We start from the raw sequence: 20,141 nt of genomic DNA, 5'->3' as shown, positions 1-20,141 counted from the left end.
CGGTGACTTTTAAAACTGACTAGCAGCGATGAGAACAGGGTCCTATCAGTAGAAGGAACCAGAAACAGATTTTGATAAGAAAAAAAGTTAAGCACAAACTATAAGCAACATTATAGTGACTTGGGGTCAGGAAAAACATCCACTTCTAAGTTAACCAGGTAACTGCTTAGATACTTTTAAAAATGGGGGCCGGGCGCGGTGGCTCAAGCCTGTAATCCCAGCACTTTGGGAGGCCGAGACGGGCGGATCACGAGGTCAGGAGATCAAGACCATCCTGGCTAACACGGTGAAACCCCATCTCTACTAAAAAAAAAAAAAAAAACAAAAAAACTAGCCGGGCGAGGTGGCGGGTGCCTGTAGTCCCAGCTACTCGGGAGGCTGAGGCAGGAGAATGGCGTAAACCCGGGAGACGGAGCTTGCAGTGAGCTGAGATCCAGCCACTGCACTCCAGCCTGTGCGACAGAGCGAGACTCCGTCTCAAAAAAAAAAAAAAGGATAGTGGGGGAGCTAATATTCAGGGAAGTTTTTATTTGTAAGTATTTTAGTGGCATCAAATAGTTAATATAATTGTTAATGCTTTTCTTGATCTCAGAAAAAATCTGGATGGGCATAATAGATGCATATAGAAGACGAGGCATTTAACAAAGATAAGCAAAAACAAAATAAACCCAACAAAAACCCTCTTTCTTGGACAGAATACAATTGTCTTCAATTAAAGCAAGTTCATGTAGCTTTGAGACTTGGGTTGGTTTTAAAAGCTGATCCTAGGCATCACCATACAAAAACGGTAAATTAAATTTGAAACCTTTGACTATAACAGTGGTGAAAAATTAGGAAAGCTAAAATATTCATTTATGAACTAAAGGGACTTCCAGACCTTGTCATTTTAAAACACTTCAGCTGAATTCTCTTAAAAGTTCCAGGAAGAAATGGAAATCTGTACTAAAAAAATGAAATGTAAGCCACAGACACATCTGATATAGAACAATGAATAAAAGTGTTGATTTTTAATTGTCTTTAAAGGAATTTTAGGCCTCTGGTCTTACATTAGATTATTGCTCATTATTTATATCTGCTCTGAATCTATACAATATTAACCAAAAAATTGTTAAAACCAGTGTGATAATCCAAGGACATGAAGAAATTTTAGAAACTTCATATGCAATACAACAGTACAAACAAGCAAGAAGTGTGTGTGTGCGCGCGCGCGCACGCGCGTGCACGTGCGTGTGTGTATGTTGTATTATCATGTGATATTGAAGCAACACATTTCAGTACGCATCTCAGTTTGCCTATTTCTGAAAACCACTTTGTGATTACTTTGTGAATGAAATCAATGTCTTTTATATTGCCAGAACTCATGAAATAAAATGTAAAAATATCCCACAGCACTGCACTTTCTTCCAGACAGACAAAGCTATTAAAACATGTGATAAACTGAAAAATCTTACATTACTAAATCTCAGCTTTTTAGCCTGGACTTTAATATCATTTGCTAACCAGGTTTCCCTGCCTTACCAGCTTCATTTTCATTTTTTTCACTAACTACATACGTTGGCTGTGCCTTTAAAGAACTTTCTGATGCTTTCCTCAACATATAAGCCACTGTCAGCCATGCCCCTGCCCTCCGCCCCCCATGCTCCTCTCCATCTGTGTGGACACAGAGCACTCTATCTTTACAAAATCTGGTTCAGAACTCTCCTCTGTTGAAGGCCTGCCATGATCAAGTTTTCCCATTGTGGCTGTTACTTTAAAACAACTAGAAATTTCAAAAACAAGTCAGTAAATGTGCTCTTCTACATATTCCTACCATTTAATCCAGCTTTTTGAATGTTAGAATAACCTGCAGATATTGTGGGAGCCATATGTAAATAGCAACCCACAGAAAATGATAAGACCATTAAATTACTCGGGGTTAATTAATTCTGACTTGGAATAACTGGAACAAAGGAATACACACTCAAGAGGGATTCAAATTGTTCTATGCTTGAAAAAGTCCTAAAGCACAAAAGTCACACTGATGCCTTCTATTAGGTCCGTATCTTTTGTTCTCTTCATGTAGCTTAAGTCAAAGTTATCATGTAACTTGTGTTATTTTAAGCTATCTTAAAACTGTGCAAATAGTTTCATTTTATAATGCTCTAAATAAGCATTCTGCCTCAGATATGGTTGATCTAGGCATTGGTAGTATCTTTGCATATGGGAAGGCATCCAAAAATGGCCCTTAAACCACATTATCTGTCTAGAGATTTTAATTTTTTTCATTTTACATAAGTTGTTCAAGTTTAAAACCTTTAATATTATGTTCTATATACACAGCCAACCATGAAGATTTGAATGCTGTATAAGGAAGTAAACACATTTGGTAGAATAATGAAAGCAGACTTCTGATAACTACAATTATAAACACAGTATGATATATAGCTTTCAATGACAGTTGAATAATTCAATCTTTCATCCTCTGGGTGCCAATTTAATTTGGATATAGATATCTAAATGCTAAATATTAATTAGCATTTGTGTGTTAGTCCACCATTTGTACCAAATCAGAAAGTAGTTTGGCCTAATACAACATCACTATAAGCACCTTTCTCAATAAAACAGGAGCAACTGATAAGTGAAAAGCTTTGGAAAGAACAAACTACATCTTTAATCATTTCAACAATTACAATTCAGAGCATAAGAGAGCCATCAATTTGGAAGTTTAATCAAAATGCATCAATTAAATTTCCTGCCAGAACAGAATAAGAGTCTGTGTGGAGAAGGTGTTGTACAGACCCTCTGATCAGACCTACCTGAGACTCATTCTCAATTTTTCTCCTTCCCTCTGCCTCATGTCCAGTTGGCCACCAAAGTCTGTTGGTTCTGGTCATAGTAGACACCTCTCTAACCTGTCCACCCCTCTTCACCTTGCCTTCACTGTGCAAACAGCTAACTGTCTGCCTTCCTGGATTCCTGTAAGAGCATCAGTACAGTTTCCAGCCTGCAGTCAATCACTCTAGTTCAATTTTCCAATCACTACCTTAATATCATATTTTTAAAAACAATAATTCCTGATACTCTGATTTAAATAATTTTCACAGCTTTCTATAACTTTTAGGAAAAAAGTACAAACTCCCTAGCAAAGCAAGCACAGTTCTTACAATTCTTACATCTCTAGTTCTCATGAGTTTTGCATCTTGGGACAGCTCACTCCTCTATGGCTGAACTTGGGCTGCCCACTCCTATCCCCCTGAACTTAGGCTGTCACCCTTTCTCTTTCCCTGAACCTACAGTGCTCACCTACTCACCCTTGAACCTAGGTTTCCCACCCTATATCCCCCGAAACTAGGCTGCCCATCCCACTCCCTAGATCCTGGGCTCCCCACCCATCTCCCCCGAACCTATGCTATCTATCCCCTCTTTCCCTGAACCTTGGCCTCTCGCCCCTCTCCCCCGAATCTAATCTGCCCAACCCCATTGCCCCCTGAACCTAGGCTGCCCAACCACTCTATGAACAACAGTTGCCCAAACCCTATCCCTTGAACCTAGGCTGCCTAACTGTCTCCTTCCGAAACCGAGGCTGCGCATTCCTCTCTTTCCCTGAACCCAGGCTACATGACTCTCCTGAAACTAAGATGCCCACTACCTCTCCTCTGGAACCTAGAAAGCCTATCCATCTACCACTGAAGCTAGAATGCCCACTGCATCCCTTTCCCTAGGCTGCCCAACCCTCTCCCGCTGAACAAAGGCTGCCTACCTCAATTCCCTGGACTTACGCTGCCCACCTCTCTCTCCCTTAGTCTGCTTTGCCCACCCCTCTCTCCATGAACCTAGGATGCCCATCCTTGTACCCCTGAATGTAGGCTTCCAGTCCCCTCTATCTCTGAATCCAAGGTACCCACCCCGCTCTTTCCTGAACCAAGGCTATCCTCCTCCGTTCACTGAAACTAGGCTGCCCACCCCTCCTCCCCTGAACCTAGGCTGTTCACCCCTCCACCCCTGAATCTAGGCTTCCTACTCCCTCTCCTCCTGAACCTAGGCTGTCTACCGCTCTACCCCTGAATCTCGGCTACCCACCCCTCCCTGCCAAACCTTGGCTCCTTTCTCAACAAGGTAAGTGCTCTAACACTACCCTCTGTGCCATTACACAAACTCCTTGTTCTTTTTTGAAAACATTCTTCCCCTTCCCTCCCCCAGCCACCCCGCTAACATTTAATCATGCAATGTCTTCACAAACCAATTCAGGCATCATTTCTTGTGAGTGACCTCCCTGGGTCCCCTAGTCTGATTGCTTCTGCCTTCTATATACTTTTTTGCTTATTAACTGTAACCATCTCTCTACTTTCCTGTTTTCATGACTAACTGTAACTTCTGAAGGGAAGGATCTGTGTTTATTTATATGTATGTCCTCAGTGCCCAGTCAGTAACTTGCACACAAAATCTTTTACGCATATGTTGCTTATTATAAAAAAAATCAAATCTCCAAAGTATTTTTGGATCACTTTCTGTGTGCAGAGGTAGGTACAAGTTTGGAATGGGGTGGGGATGGGGTTGGAAGATGAATAAAACTGAGTCTCAATTTCTAAGAAATTTACAGTCTATTTGGTGAAAGACATAAACTCATGAAAAGTTAATTAGAATGTTACTTCAAATCAACAATTTAATAAGAATATAGGGTCAGTCTACTGTTTCTATTTCTCTCCAAAATAGACAATGGAAGTGATCTGGACACTAGATGTTTCTGGTACTCTTTTAGGCAAGACATTGACCTTGAAGAAGGGTAAAGAGAATAGGACAGATGAATCAAGCCTGTGAAGATGATGACAAAATTTAAATAGGTTAAAAGGAGGCTATTTGTTTTTAAGAGATACTGGAGAATCTTTGCTAACAAAGTTGAAAAAGTCTCTGGAGGGCAAGACTGAAGAAGCCGGAGAGAAAAAGTTTAACTGTTGAAATCTCTGATGAAGCTTTAAAAATGGAAATCTAGGACTCATGAAGGGGGGCCATATTTGCAGACTGCTTATAGAGAAACAGGCTTTGGAGGAACTTAAACAGATGGCTCATTCAAACATTATTTTCCAGCTTTATAATTAAAAGTTATTTTTGTACATTTTTAATCATGTCAAAAATATTCCAAATATTTAACATGATTTTTATTTAAAATTAATAGACTATATGGAAGATTAATTTTTATTTATTTACTTTTAAACTTTTAAGTTCAGGAGTACAAATTCAGGTCTGCTAAATATGTAAATTTGTATCATGGGGGTTTCTTGTATTCTATACATCACTCAGATATTAAGCCTAGTACCTACTGTTGTTTTTCTGAATCCTTTCCCTCCTCCCACCCGCCAGCCTCCAAAAGACTCCAGGATGTGTTTTTTCCTTCTATGTATTCATGTGTTCTAATCCTTTAGCTCCAACTTAGAAGTGAGAACCTGTGGCATTTGGTTTTCTGTTTCTGCGTTAGTCTGCTCAGGATAATGGCCTCCAGCTCCATCCATGTCCCTGCAAAGGACATGGTCTCATTCTTTTTTATGGCTGCATAGTATTCCATGGTTTATATGTATCACATTTTCTTTATCCAGTCTATTATTGATGGGCATTTTGGCTGATTCCATGTCTTTGCTATTGTGAATAGTGCTGTAATGAATAAACTCAAGCATGCGTCTTTATAATAAAATGATTTATATTACCTTGAGTATATATTCAGTAATGGAATTGCTGAGTCAAATGGTATTTCTGTCTTTAGGTCTTTGAAGAATTGCCACACTGTCTTCCACAATGGCTGAACTAATTTACACCCCCATCAACAGTGTATAAGCATTCCTTTTTGTCCACAACCTCGCTAGGATCTGTCATTTCTTGACTTTTTAGTAATAGCCATTCCAACTGATGGTAGATGGTGTCTCACTGTGGTTTTGATTTACATTTCTCTAATGATCAGTGGTGTTGAACCTTTTTTCATATGATTATTGGCTGCATGTATGTCTTCTTTTCAGAAGTGTCTGTTCATGTTGGAAGGCTATTTTTAAATATAGTTTTATGCCTAAAATTAAACCATTAATTTAATTAAATTTCAGGAAAGTTTCTTCTTTGTAATAGCGAGAATATGGGCAATATGTTTATAGCACTTCTAAGCTAATTTCCCCTATAGCATTAACTGTGACTGGGGCAACCATTAGGCATTGTATGATCTTTTCCAGACAATCAAGATACTATTTCTTTTGCTGAATAGGTAAGTTGTTAATTAACATTTCATAACTGGTTAGCTCAGGTATAGCCCTTTGCTAATGAAAACCATGATCTTTATTTGACTCTGTGGCCACATATCTAATATTTCCCCTACAGATTACAAGTTCTATATTTTGTTCACTATTTGTGTCCCCAGTACCAACATTGTGGGTACCCAATGAATGGTTGTTGAATAAATATAGGCATAAATGAATCAAATAATAAATGAATAAATGAGTGAGTGAGTGAAAAAGTGAATGAGTAAACGGCTATGTCCTCATCCACTATGGTTGTTATTTATTTGATTAGTCTGGGAAAATTCAATACATATACTGGAAAGCAAGGGCATAGTGCACTTCCAGCCAAAGGACAGCCTGTTCAATGACATCACTCATCATTTTGGTATGCACAGGACATTATTACAGTCAAATTTACTGCAGACAGGTTTCCAAACAGGGTCAACAACAGATGAGGTCCCAGAGATACTAAAGGTGATGACCTCATAGTCCAGGCATTTTTTGGAGATGAGGTATTGAATAACCCACATAACTGAAATACATGTAATATTAAGTTTACACACTCGGTTTAGCTATTTGATTTGCACCAAGGTAATAGAAGTTTAGAAAATGAAAAGCAGAGAAGGCTACTTGAATAATGATTCTCAAATTTAACGTCTGCTAGAATCACTTGGAAAGTTTACCTTGCTAAAAAAAAAAATAAAATAGAAAAACAAAAATTCATACAGTACTTACATAGCTCCAAGAGGTTGTTATTCTAAGTTGGGGGCAAAAATCTGAATTTTCAACAAGTTCCCCTGTATCAGTGTTCTCCATCCGGGGTGATTTTGCCTCTCCCCACCCCCACGAACATTTGGTAATATCTGGAGACATGTTTGATGATGACAACCAAGAGGGTCAGGAGAGTTATTGGCATCCAGTGGATGGAAGCCAGGGATGCTGCTTAACACCCTGCAGTGCCAAGATTGAGAGACGCTGCTATTTGGTAGAGAACGAACCAGAGCTCTAGGGCAGGAGCATTATCTCAGCCTGGACCATGCTCACAATACAGGAGGCGAAGTACCTCCTACAAAGATAAATTAAATGAGTAGAATTGTAAAGTGGCTATAAAAGAGATAAGCTCACTTAACTGGAAATTCCTTTATCAGCAATACAGTTTCAATCTTTTATTTTCCAGTGATGCTTGATAATGAGATATTAGTGAATAAATAATTTACTTAATTCTAACAACAGTTAGAGTTGAGTTAACTCTAACAACAGTAGAGTTCTTACTAACTCTAACAACAGTAGAGTTCTTAGCCTCTAACTGTTGTTAGCCTCTAAGGGGTCCTGAGATTAGAAGTTAACAACAGTTAGAGGCTAAGAAGTGTTCATGTATTTCTAGGTATCCTGTAAGGGAAAGATTAGCTCAGAAAAAAATTACATAAATGTTCACACATTCAAAAAATTTTCCTTTAATATACAATTAATGAGCACCTAACTGACATTCATCATGAAAACATCTGAAATAGTACACTTTCTTTATAAAGTCAATGATTATGCCTATGTTCAGAGTAGGTCTCAACACGTATCTCATGTTAATATTTTTGACAAGTTTAATTATAGTTTGAACTGATTTCTGTCCTGCAGACACACTGCAATACAATTCATTAGAAAACACTGCTGCCTACTTCCAATAATAGTAGAAATCTGTAAACTACTGAGCATTTCAAATATCAGAAAACAATAGTGCTTCCTCTGTGAAGCTTCAAAGAACTTCCACTAATTAACCCTTTGTCTTCTTAAATTAAATTATCACTCTTTAGTATTTCAAGACAACTGCAAACCTTCTTTTCTAAACCCGTAATATCAACACGCAAGAATTGCTTCTTTCACCAACTATGGCTGATTTACCATCTAGCAGAACAAATTAAGAACTTAGCAGTAATTATGAAAATAATTCCCTTCTTTTATTGAAATACTTTGCAGGCACTGCAGCTTAGCACATTATTATTCTGGGTGGCGTAGGTGTTGTTGAAAGGCAGTGTGAAAATAAGAACCTGAATTATGAATTCCTCCCATGAACACGGAATCACTTTGTATTTTCTGTGGCAAATGAACTTATTTCTCTCTTGAAAGAAAAGAAAAAGAGCAAGAACATTTTAACTTTCAGAAACACATAAGACTGGCCAGGCACGGTGGCTCATGCCTGTAATCTCAGCACTTTGGGAGGCCAACACAGGCAGATCACCTGAGGTCAGGAGTTTGAGACCAGACAGGCCAACATGGTGAAACCCCATCTCCACTAAAAATACAAAAAAATTAGCTGGGCATGGTGGCACGTGCCTGTAATCCCAGCTACTTGGGAGGCTGAGGCAGGAGAATCGCTTGAACCCTGAAGGCAGAGGTTGCAGTGAGCTGAGATTGCACCACGGCACTCCAGCCTGGGTGACAGAGTAAGACTCTGTCTCAAACACAACAAAAACAACGACAAATAAACACATAAGATTGCTTTATTATATATATTGAACTAGATTACCTATCAACTCAGAAATTGTGTTTTTTTAATGCATATTGATCCATAAAAGTTGACACGTTTTTATATAATATATGTGTCAATAAAGACAAGGATAAAACCTATTTAAATTTATCATAAACTTAAAAATTTCATTCCATTTCAATTCAGTAAATATTTATTACACAGCTATTCTCTTCCGAGAACTATACAGGTATTGGAAAAAGTGAAATGGGTCATATAGGAAGGATCCAAAGAAATCCATTGAAGGGAAAGACCTCCCTGAGAAAACCAGTTCCATTTAAGACAGTCTGTTCAGTTTTGCATGCCTGAAACTATAGAAAATATATTTTCGTGTCCTTTTAGTTTTTGAAGGAGATCACACATATTAGGGGCTTGTGATCTGTACTCATGTCAGGGTGAAAAGATCTATTAACACAAGAAATACATTAAGCTAAGGCATGAAATATCTTTTAATTACAGTAATTACTAAAAGGATAGTTGCTCACCTGTGACGTAGACTCGTGGGTAATCAAGCCTTTCTAAACAAAGGTATTGTATTTCTTTTAGCTGCAATACATGCCAGTTGTCTAAGATATTTTCCAATTCTTTCTACCTATTCATTTTTCATAAACAATTTTCTTTTGACTTTTCAACTGTCATGGTTCATTTGGGCTGCTATAACAAAATACCTCACATTGGGTAATTTATAAACAACAGAAATTTATTGGATGATGGGAAGTCAAGATCAAGTGACTAGCAGATTCAGTGTTTGGTGAGTGCTTATTCCTCATAGATAGAACCTTCTATGTTTCTTGACATGTCAGAAATGATAAGCAAGCCCTTTGGGGTCTTTTTTGTGACAGCAAGAATACCAAGAGCTCATCACCTCTTAGATGCCCCCCTCCCTCATACTACTGCATTGGGTATTAAGTTTCAACATATGAATTTTGGGGTGGCACAAACATTCAGACCATAGCACTAACATCAGTTCAGTATGACAAAGCTGTTTGGATTATCAGATATTCTTCTATTTTCCATAAATTTCTAGATTAGGAGAGGTGAATGGTAATGAATTTAGAACAGCAATGTTAAACTTTTTACCTTTTAAATCTCAACTACCGGGTCCTGAGATTAGAAGCTCACAACAATGAAAGAAAATAAATGCAATCCCTTTTGTAGGTAGCAGATTCTGGGGCAGTCTTGGCTGTTGCTCTGAATTCCAATTTTAGTGTAGGTTCAAGTTATAAAGTGTAAAGTGTCAGGCCTCTGAGCCCAAGCCAAGCCATCGCATCCCCTGTGACTTGCACGTACACGCCCAGATGGCCTGAAGTAACTGAAGAATCACAAAAGAAGTGCAAATGCCCTGCCTCGCCTTAACTGATGACATTCCACCACAAAAGAAGTGAAAATGGCTGGTCTTTGCTTTAAGCGATGATATTATCTTGTGAAATTCCTTTTCCTGGCTCATCCTGGCTCAAAAAGCTCCCCCACTGAGCACCCTGTGACCTCTCCTCCTGCCCACCAGAGAACAACCCCTCTTTGACTGTAATTTTCCTTTACCCACCCAAATCCTATAAAACGGCCCCACCCTTATCTCCCTCTGCTGACTCTCTTTTCGGACTCAGCCCGCCTGCACCCAGGTGAAATAAACAGCCATGTAGCTCACACAAAGCCTGTTTGGTGGTCTCTTCACACGGGCGCGCATGACATAAAGGATCTATATGTGTGTATAATTCTGGAAAGGAAGCTGACAGGTTATAGACTTTAGCAAGTAGTACCTTGTTGGTCAGAATTCTGAGACTACATGGTACATTATTACAATTACGTTTCTAACAAAAAAAAGCCTAAGCCTCTTTGACTCAGCACACAGATATCCACACACAGCAATTCCCGGCGTGAAAAGGTTAAAAATGCACTTTTTAGAAATCTTTCTTCAGTGCTACTGCGATTTCCCTCTTCTCCTTCTCCAAAAGACCCAACCAACAAAACCAATAAAAAATCTGGCACTAACTTTCAAATCTTTGGCTGCAATAAGATCTCAATTTGACTCCAAATGTAACTTTTAAAATATTATTGCTTGATTTACAACCCTCAAGTATACTTACTTATGTGCATTGTATCAAATGAAAATGATTAAACAGAAGGTTTCATTTTTTTCAATCAAAATCATTATCGACACATGCATTTTTATTCTATTACTTTTCCTCAGTGGCCTCCAAAGTTGGATTGATAACCAACATATTTATTACCAAACCTTAAAATAATTTTCTTTAGATTTATTTTATCTTTACTGATGTTCCTTCAAATCTATATTTTAAATAATTTAGATAAATATATTAGTAAGAATTTTAGGAGATATTTGCAAATGCATAATAGATTGCTTGTTAATAATGTCTAAAAGAGTCAATGTTAGGTACCTTTAATTACTGAGGAACACCAAACCTGCAAAATGGTAATTAACTATAGTACAAGTGGGAAATTCTGAATTGGAGATTTAAAATAAGAAAAGGAAATAACAAATTAAACATTAAGGAAAATGTCCAGTCTTTTGTTTATAAAGGCTAAAATAGAAAAAAAAAATTAGCCTGAGTCATTCAAACGACTGGAAAAATACAGTGCTAAAATTACCTAATATAAATCCTCAGCAGTATAAACCTGCGTCTTTTCAAAATAGAACCACAGACATTAGAAAATTAAGAGAGGTTACCCAGGGGCTTATCCTTACCAGCCAGTTCTGCGTTGCTCTTATTAATACTATACCCATTAATATATTAATAACATAATTTTAACCTTCTTGTCTAAAGTTTTCCTGAAATCATCCCAGGGTCCCTGAGAACAGTCTAAATTGGTGAGAAATATTGGATGAATTCCAAGTTTTGCTATTATTGATTTTTAGAGCATTTTGTTTAAGTAAATACTTCGAAAACTGACTTCAATAACTTTCTGAGAATAAGGAGAAATGAATGAGGCAGAGTGTACATTTCACACAGTACAGACACTGATGAGAGCTTCCTATGACACCTAGGAATCTTCTGGTTGGCATCTTTTGGCAGTATTTTCACCGAGGATTTTTTTTTTCCTTTCCACTCTGGAAATCCTTCCCAAAGTATACTATAACCTTTAAAAAATGACTTTTCCAGATACCTAAGACCCATTGTTCAAACAAGAGAATAGGAATAACTATCCTTCCTTGGTAGATTCTTCCACTAACCACTCAATGATCCAGACAACTCATGCATACCCCAAATCTTTATTGAGCATTTCCCACACTTTAGTCACTGGACCAAGCATTGTTAGAGAACTTTTTCGTTGATTCTTATCATTCACCCCCATGCAATAGGCAATATTATGCCCACTATGATGTTTTCAGTAATCTGGAACTTAGAGTGATGAGATATATTGCAATTATTATCATACCTTATTTCATATTGTTAATTAAAAATTTGAAGCGAATTTTCAATTTCATGACCTCAAATAGACATAAAATGTTTAGACAAACTGAAAGCCCTTATTTCCCATAAGATTTTCAGTAAACTATAGAAAGGAATTTTGAACAATATTAATTATTTAAAAATGGTTGTCTTTTCAGGTCATTATTCATATGCTAAATAATAGACTATAGGAAATAGTAATCTAGATATCACTGGCAATATTGTGGATTTAGAAACACCTATGAACAAAGCCAGGGAGTTTTCATTTCTGAATTTTATTACCATGCTAGAAAATTAATATCAGAGAGTAGATTCTACACCTTTAGTAGTTTGCTTTGTTTTGTTTTAACACACATGGCTCCTTGGTTTTTCTTCCTTTTGTAATAAATAAGCATCTCTTTGGCCAGAATTCTTAGCTATCTTAATTTCAGAAAATATTTAGTTTTCATTTCATAATTTATATCTACCACTTCTCAAGCATTACATAATTTAACTGGATAGTTGGGATAACAATCACTGTGAGGCCAGAGGGAAACGCAGACAGCAGACAAAAGATGACAGACCAAACACTAGAGGAAAGCTAGCTGAAATGGACAGAGAACTCAATGACCAAATGTAACCGTTAATTAAAGCCAGGCATAATGGCTCATGCCTGTAATCCCAGCACCTTGGGAGGCCCAGGTGGGCGGGCCACTTGTGGTCAGGCGTTTGAGACCAGACTGGCCAACATGGTGAAATTACGTCTATACTAAAAATGCATAAACCAGCTGGGTGTCATGGCGTGTACCTGTAATCTCAGCTAATCAGGAGGCTGAGGCAGGATAATCACTTGAATCTGGAAGGCAGAGATTGCAGTGAGCCGAGATCGCACCACTGCACTCCAGCCTTGGTAGCAGAGTGAGACTCTGTCTCAAAAAAAAAAAAAAAATTAATTAATTAATTAATTTAAAAAGTTACAGTTAATTAGGTGGCTCAAGAAGGCCAGAGATGGATCCTGGATCCTTTATACATTTTGGATGCTTGCTAAGCAAACATTAATTGTAAAAACGAATGGTGGAATCTTGGAGTAAGTCAGTCAAAGGAATATGAATAATTCAATTGAATTAAATGGCATTACCTATTCTCATATTGATCTATCCACCCATGTAATTCTTACCCTTTAACACATTATATAATTTATATATCTATCATGTTTATATCCTTATCTTCCCCCAGCCCCTCCCACATCTAAGTCTCATAAAAAAGTTATTTTTGTTTATTCACTGATATATATGCCAGATATCTTAAACAGCAGAACAAATAATAGGTTCCCAAGAAACATTTGTCAAATGAATGAACACATTACTGATAACTAGTTGCAAATCTCTTCACTAAACACAGTATAATTTACAAAAATGAATGTGACACACTTCTAGTCCTCAAATACTTTAGTCTAAAAGGAGATATCAAATTGCTGCAAAATAAAGCAGAAAATATAAGGATTATAAAAGATACATACACAAAGCTTTTCAGGGCAGCACTCTCCACAGGTATACTGTAGGATGTGGGTATTATTCAAGAACTACATATATGAGGAGATATAGATTTAAATTTTCTATTTCCAGCAATGAGATTTTTTTTTCAGATCAAATTTCCCATTTGAAAACTGCTATAAATTCTGAACTATATGAGGAAAAATGTGACAACGATTCAACCAGGATTTGCAGCCTGGGTTCACAACACTTGAGTGATTCAGGGAAACTCTAGACTCTATTTAGCTTAAGGGATCCTAGGTTAATGCAATATCAATAAGCATTAAGCAGAGGCAAATACAAATTGTTTTTGGAGGAATGTACTTTGATCCTTGGCTTGGCCTCAAAGAATTCTCACCAATAGTTTGTTAAGGACAATTAACATGACATAACCTAGCACACTAAGAGATAAAGTACAATGAGTGAGAACTGGAAGAAATAAAAGAGAGCAGAAACAAACCTCAAAGGTTTTCAAATATAAGACATGTCAGCTACAGATTGCAAAATAACTATGTTTAATACATTAAAAGAAACACAACAGATTACAAAAATCTGCAAAAAATAAAAACCTAGAAAGTAACTTAGCAGATCAAAAATAATTAAATGGAAACTCTAGAAATAAAAAATGACAATTACCCAAACTTAAAACTCTATGGATAATTAAATAACAGGTTAGACAAAACTGAAGACAGAATTAATGAACCGAAAGTAAGTTAAAATAGATAACTGGGAGGGGAAAAAAGTAGAACTATGGAAGAGAGATTATGAGGTGAAAAGGATAGGAAACAATATTATTCAGTATTACAGATGAGGATGATATTTCAAAAAGTGACAGAGAATTTCCAGAACTAATGGAGATACTGATCCTCTCCAGCCTTGGGCATCCTACCCTGACTCTGCTTGCAAATATTTTCATTCATTTACTTCAATATGATGTATAATCAATATTTTCTGTATGCCAAGATATAAAAAGTGCTGGAAAGCACTGTTTTGGGCAGGGGCTGGCAATTTTTTTTTTGTCTATAAAAGACTAAATAGTAAATATTTTAGAAGTTGCAGGGATTATGATTTCTGTTGCGACTCAACTTTGCAGTTGTAGTACAAAAGAAGAAATAGACAATACATAAACAAATAGGAATGACTGTGTCTGATAAAATTTTATTTACAAAAACATGCAGCAGTCTGTATTTATGTCACAGGTTGTAGTGTGCAAACCCCTATGTTAGATGGTCAAGGTGAGAATTACAATGAAAAGCACATGGTGCCATTTGATTCCCAATGTTAGCCCAGAGAATTTGTGTTGAGGGCACGATGCAGCATTTCTTGAACTTTATAGCTCATGCTAATGGACATAATGGGTTGCTAATAATATTAGAAGCACTTATGTAAACGTTATCAGTTTAAAAAGAATCACTTATGTGCTAATAAATGTAATAATACACCTTTAAGAAACTAAGCATTTAAGATTTAAAACCATTAAATCTATGATGTAACTTAAAACATTCTAAGATAATTTTTAAAATTTTGAGAAATTAAAAAGAAAAATTTACCTGAAGAAAGCTGAATTATAATGGCTTTATGAGAAAACACACAATTGCGAATATGAAAAAGCTTCAAAAAGTAGTGTATAGTGTAAACAGAAAAGCAAAAAGTAAAAGCTTCATTTAGTTTCATGTCAATAAATCTTTAATTGTATTTCTATTTTTTTAGAAAATTAAATGTTTTCTATTGCTTTTTGTAATATTTTTAGAAGAGCAGGGTTGCTTTGCAAATAGAAGCAAACATTTTATCCACAATAAATCTGAAAACCAAGAACCATTCTAAAGTTTGGCATTATTATCTTTGATTATAATATAAATTTTCTTTTTTTGGAGATCAGGTAAATTTTACTTTAATTTATAAGGACTAGTATTTTGATAATGTAAAGGTCTAGTATTTTCAATTTTTTTCAATGTAAATATAATCAAGGGACAGAAAGCATAACATAGTTTTATAATATTAGATAATTAATGATTGGACTTGAATGGATAATGGAAAGTTCTATGGCATTTTAACATCTTAGATGCAAATTCCAAAAATTTAACTTATCTCCTTCTGCAGTTCTGCAACATACTGACTGCGAATATACCTACTGAGGCAAGGTTACAAGTGTCAGCCAAAATTAGTTATTTTGTTTTACCCCTCTAATTACAGAAAAGAGCAACTACAATACCTTAGGAACTATCCAGTAAAATGGAACATGCTGGCACCTAGAACATATATTGGACATAGAGGCTGCACATAACAATGTTAATTTAGAAGACTGAACATCATACGTTTGTCATACAATTGGGATTTCTTTCTAAAGTATCGACTGTGATAATGTAATCAGTTACTTGTTAACATGTAGTAAACAGACCAATCTTTGCTACAAAGGTAACATAATTTCTTGAAGTTAAATAGTTTTCAAATCCTATCTATGGTTAATTGAATCACCAGGAAATTCTAGAAATAGTTTTCTACTGGAATGATGGCTATACGTTGTTAAATATTTTTAATATACAGACTTTTTTTTTTCATTGTTGCTCACAAAAAGGCTTCAGTTAGGTAATTATGAGTCTGTAGAGGATGTTTCCACATTTCTTTCCAAACAATGAGACCATGATATTGCTGTTTTACACGGTTACTATTCTTGGTTTATTTCTTAATTGCTTAAATGAAGTCTCCAACAAGACCTCTTTCTTGTTCTTTTTGCTCCTGTATCATACTTGTAAGAAAATTATTTTCTGTCCATCTTAGTTTGATCCAACTCTATCCCAGTTTGAACAGAGCCATATAAAACAGCTTTATCATTTGGTTATTCCCTGCAGGGAAAGGTTGGCTATCCAATAATAGTAACACTTTGTGTCAGTATTTAAAATTTCTAAGAGGAACATATTTTTCTTAAGGTATATAATATTGTGTCTTCCTAATATATAGATATATCAATCATCCACAGAGCAAAGAAAATGATGTCAACTTCCCTGAAATAAGAAGATGAGGTTGAAGTGTTAGTTTTATGTTTGCTAGGATTTATACTGTGAGGTAAACAAAATTTTGACTCCCAGGATGAATGACGAAGGGAGAGAAAGATATTCTGCTTATGAATAAATAAGAATAATGGAAGCAAAGGAGAGAAATTGTTCAATTATTTAACTTTGAGAGAAAACAAGCCAGTGGCAGTCTCAGTCAAGATATGACAGTTGCTACTCCCAACTCCAATAAATCAATTTGAAATGAAGAAAAAATGGCGAAGTCTGGTCCTTAGAAGCTTTTGTTTTCAATGACAAGATAGGTAAGTAAATTACAAATGGATTGATGAAACATTTTCTGAAAACACGTAGTCCTTCACAGACTGGACAGTATTAGATGGATAGTTACAAGATCCATAGAGAAAGACCACAGGCTAATTTAAGGGAGGGAGTATAGGTTTTCCAGGAAATGTAGTCACCACGCATGATCTAATACTCAAAATCCAAATTTAGAGTAGCTCAAAGAATGTGCAAATTATCAATCACTCAAATGATAACTTTGTAAACCACTTTAAGAGAACATTTAACTAGCTCTCTTCCTAGTCACATACTCTTTCTTTCTTTCTCTTGCCTGATTGCCCTTTCCAGAACTTCCAATACCATGTTGAACAGGAGTGGTGAGAGAGGGCATCCTTGTCTTGTGCCGGTTTTCAAAGGGAATGCTTCTAGCTTTCGCCCATACAGTATGATATTGGCTGTAGGTCTGCCATAAATAGCTCTTATTATTTTGAGATATGTTCCATCAATACTTAGTTTATTGAGAGTTTTTTGCATGAAGCGGTGTTGAAATTATCGAAGGTCTTTTCTGCATATTGAATAAAAAATATTCTCCTATTTAAATTAAAATATTCTCCTATTAAATTTAAAATAAGTCTATGTCTGAAGTGAGAAAATTACTTTGAATTTATTTCGTGCGTCACATACAATGAAGCATTTTCAATATCTTGTTAATTAGTGAGCCAAAACAAAACAAATATATGTTTCTAAATTGTCTAAAGATGCTTTGTCTAATGATAGTAAAATAAAACACCTTTGTTTGAGATAATCTGGGTAATAGATTATCCTTGGAAATAAAATTAATTGTTTATAATGGATCTTACTACTGTAACAAGCTGAAACATTCTTCCATCAAACTTCCAATGTTAGGTCTAATAATTGCTAGAAATATTTATCAACTGATAAAATCAAATAGAGATGGGAATAATTCTTAGATAGAAAATGTACTTAGGAAACATGCAAACATTCATTCTTTTACCAAAGTAGCCAATAAATATTTATCGAATGTATCCTACATGCAGGTATAGTAGGCACCAACAGTGCAGTGATGAATAAGAAAGACAAAGTATTTCTTTTATGATGCTTATTTTCTTGTGAGGAAGACAGGTGGTAACCAAACAAAAATAAGAAAAAGGAATGCGTGCTGTGAAAGTATAAAATGGGGTGATATAAAGAGAACGACAGGGCAACATTTTGGATTAGGTGGGCAGAGATATCCTCAGGGAGAGATGTACAACGAGATACACAGAAGCACAGTTTATAGACTAAAATTAATGATAAATCATGCCAGTAGTCATCGACATAGAGAATAGTAAATCAACTTTGATATACCTATACAATGCAGCAGATACAAGGAATGAAATATAGGTAGTGTAAAACAAATTTTCCAAGATATTTGTTGAATTTCAAATTGGGATTGTCAAGTGTTCATACAATATAAAAACATTTATTTAAAAATAGTGTGAATGTCTATGAATGAATACATACGTCAATGTATAAATGGATATACGAAATTAGGAACAACAAAATGTAAATAGGAATGATCTTAGAGATCTGGGTGGATGTGGAGGCCCAAGACGGTGATGATCAGTGGAGTTCTTTACATTAACAGTTGTACTTTAAAGTTTTACAAGTAAAAAGTACTCGTGCATTGCTTTTGTAATGAAAAATCAATTTTTAAAATTAAAAATAACAGCAACTTGATAAACCAAAATTAAAGCACAACTTCTAATTTGAACTTTATTACTGCAATCTCAAAAATATTTAAGTCAGCCTTTTTCTGTTAAAAAGAAGTAGCACTATCTCTTCACTATTAACTATATTTACAGGACCTATACTCAAATTCAATATCATTACATCGATAAAACTATTGTGTATATATAAATATAGTCAAAATAGAAGAACAAATGTGAAGAAAGGAAACAAAGTTGTCTCAGCCTTCATTGTTTAAAGCTCACCCAGAAAAACACTTTTAATAATGAAACAATCTAGTGAAAACTGTGATGGGAAAGGAGTTTTGTCACAATGGGAAGGTTTTTGATCACTTTTCGGATACATCAAGAAAACATGAACTACACCGATCCCTTGAGATTATCTTCTTTGAAAGACAACTAAACACATTTCCTCTCCCTAGGTAGTTTTCTTCAAGGACAATTTAGAAGCTGAATTTTGTGAAGCTGAGACATTCTTCGTGATGGCTAACAGTCATGTTATCGGCAGATGTTAGGGAGGTGTGATTGATTCCTCAGGTGAATGCTGACCTCAGAAACCAATCGTTTTATACATTCAACTTAACACCTTATACTGTCTATGAAAAGTAGCCAACAGGAGGCACAAAATAAGGGACTATCTCTTGTAGTGTCCCTTTAATAGTCCTAAGGAACTTTTGGAATAACTAACACTTTCCCCTGTTTAGATCAACAAAGAAACAGATTGTACCCAGTAAAAAAAAAAATAATAAAACTACATCAGAGTTGCTTCTTATTCACAGAGACATGGAAACTAAAATCAGGAGTGGCACATGTATACATATGTAACAAACCTGCATGTTGTGCACATGTACCCTAGAACTTAAATTATAATAAAAAATAAATTAATAAAAAAGATAGCACATGTTTCTCGGGCAGAAAATATTCAACTAGATTTTTATAGCATTTTATTCTTCCCTTGGCTATATAACACACCAAGTACACCTTAGATTATACCACCAAATTCTTCTCTGGCTAATGGTAGAGAGAGAAAGCTTGCAAAAATTTTACTATCATGGATTTGTCTGTAAAGTTCCAAAAAGAAAAAAATAATAATGACATCAGTAAGGCTATCCAGCTCATGTTATCACCAGGGCAATTTGGAATTCTCTGTACTTAACTATTGTACTGGACTAGAAGTAGAGGATACCCAGAGTATCAGAACCTATAGCAAAAAGTGTGTTTAATATTAATTGTAATTTAAACTATATCAGCATCCTAGGACTGAGAAAATTGTCCGAGAGTTCAATCTTTTCCTAGAGATTCTAAGAATGTTCCTCTTCTAGACTCTCTGGTGAGAAACAAGTAGCATCACAAAACCTCAGATGTAGATCATATCAGGGGTGAAGAACACCAGGAAAATTCGTAGAATACATAGAGTCCAACAATATGGTG

General features: G+C 35.8%; 1 protein-coding gene across 2 annotated transcripts in view; it reads right to left on the bottom strand.

Moving 5' to 3' along the window:
* Window positions 1-20,141, bottom strand: part of ADGRB3 (adhesion G protein-coupled receptor B3) — a 756,359-nt gene that overhangs the window by 302,274 nt on the left and 433,944 nt on the right. The gene's annotated exons all lie outside the window — the stretch shown is intronic.

The sequence above is a fragment of the Theropithecus gelada genome, chromosome 4 (genome assembly GCF_003255815.1).
Source record: "Theropithecus gelada isolate Dixy chromosome 4, Tgel_1.0, whole genome shotgun sequence".
NCBI lineage: Eukaryota > Metazoa > Chordata > Mammalia > Primates > Cercopithecidae > Theropithecus > Theropithecus gelada.
The sequence above is the reverse complement of the archived record's forward strand: the minus strand, read 5'-3'. Positions and strand labels throughout refer to the sequence as shown.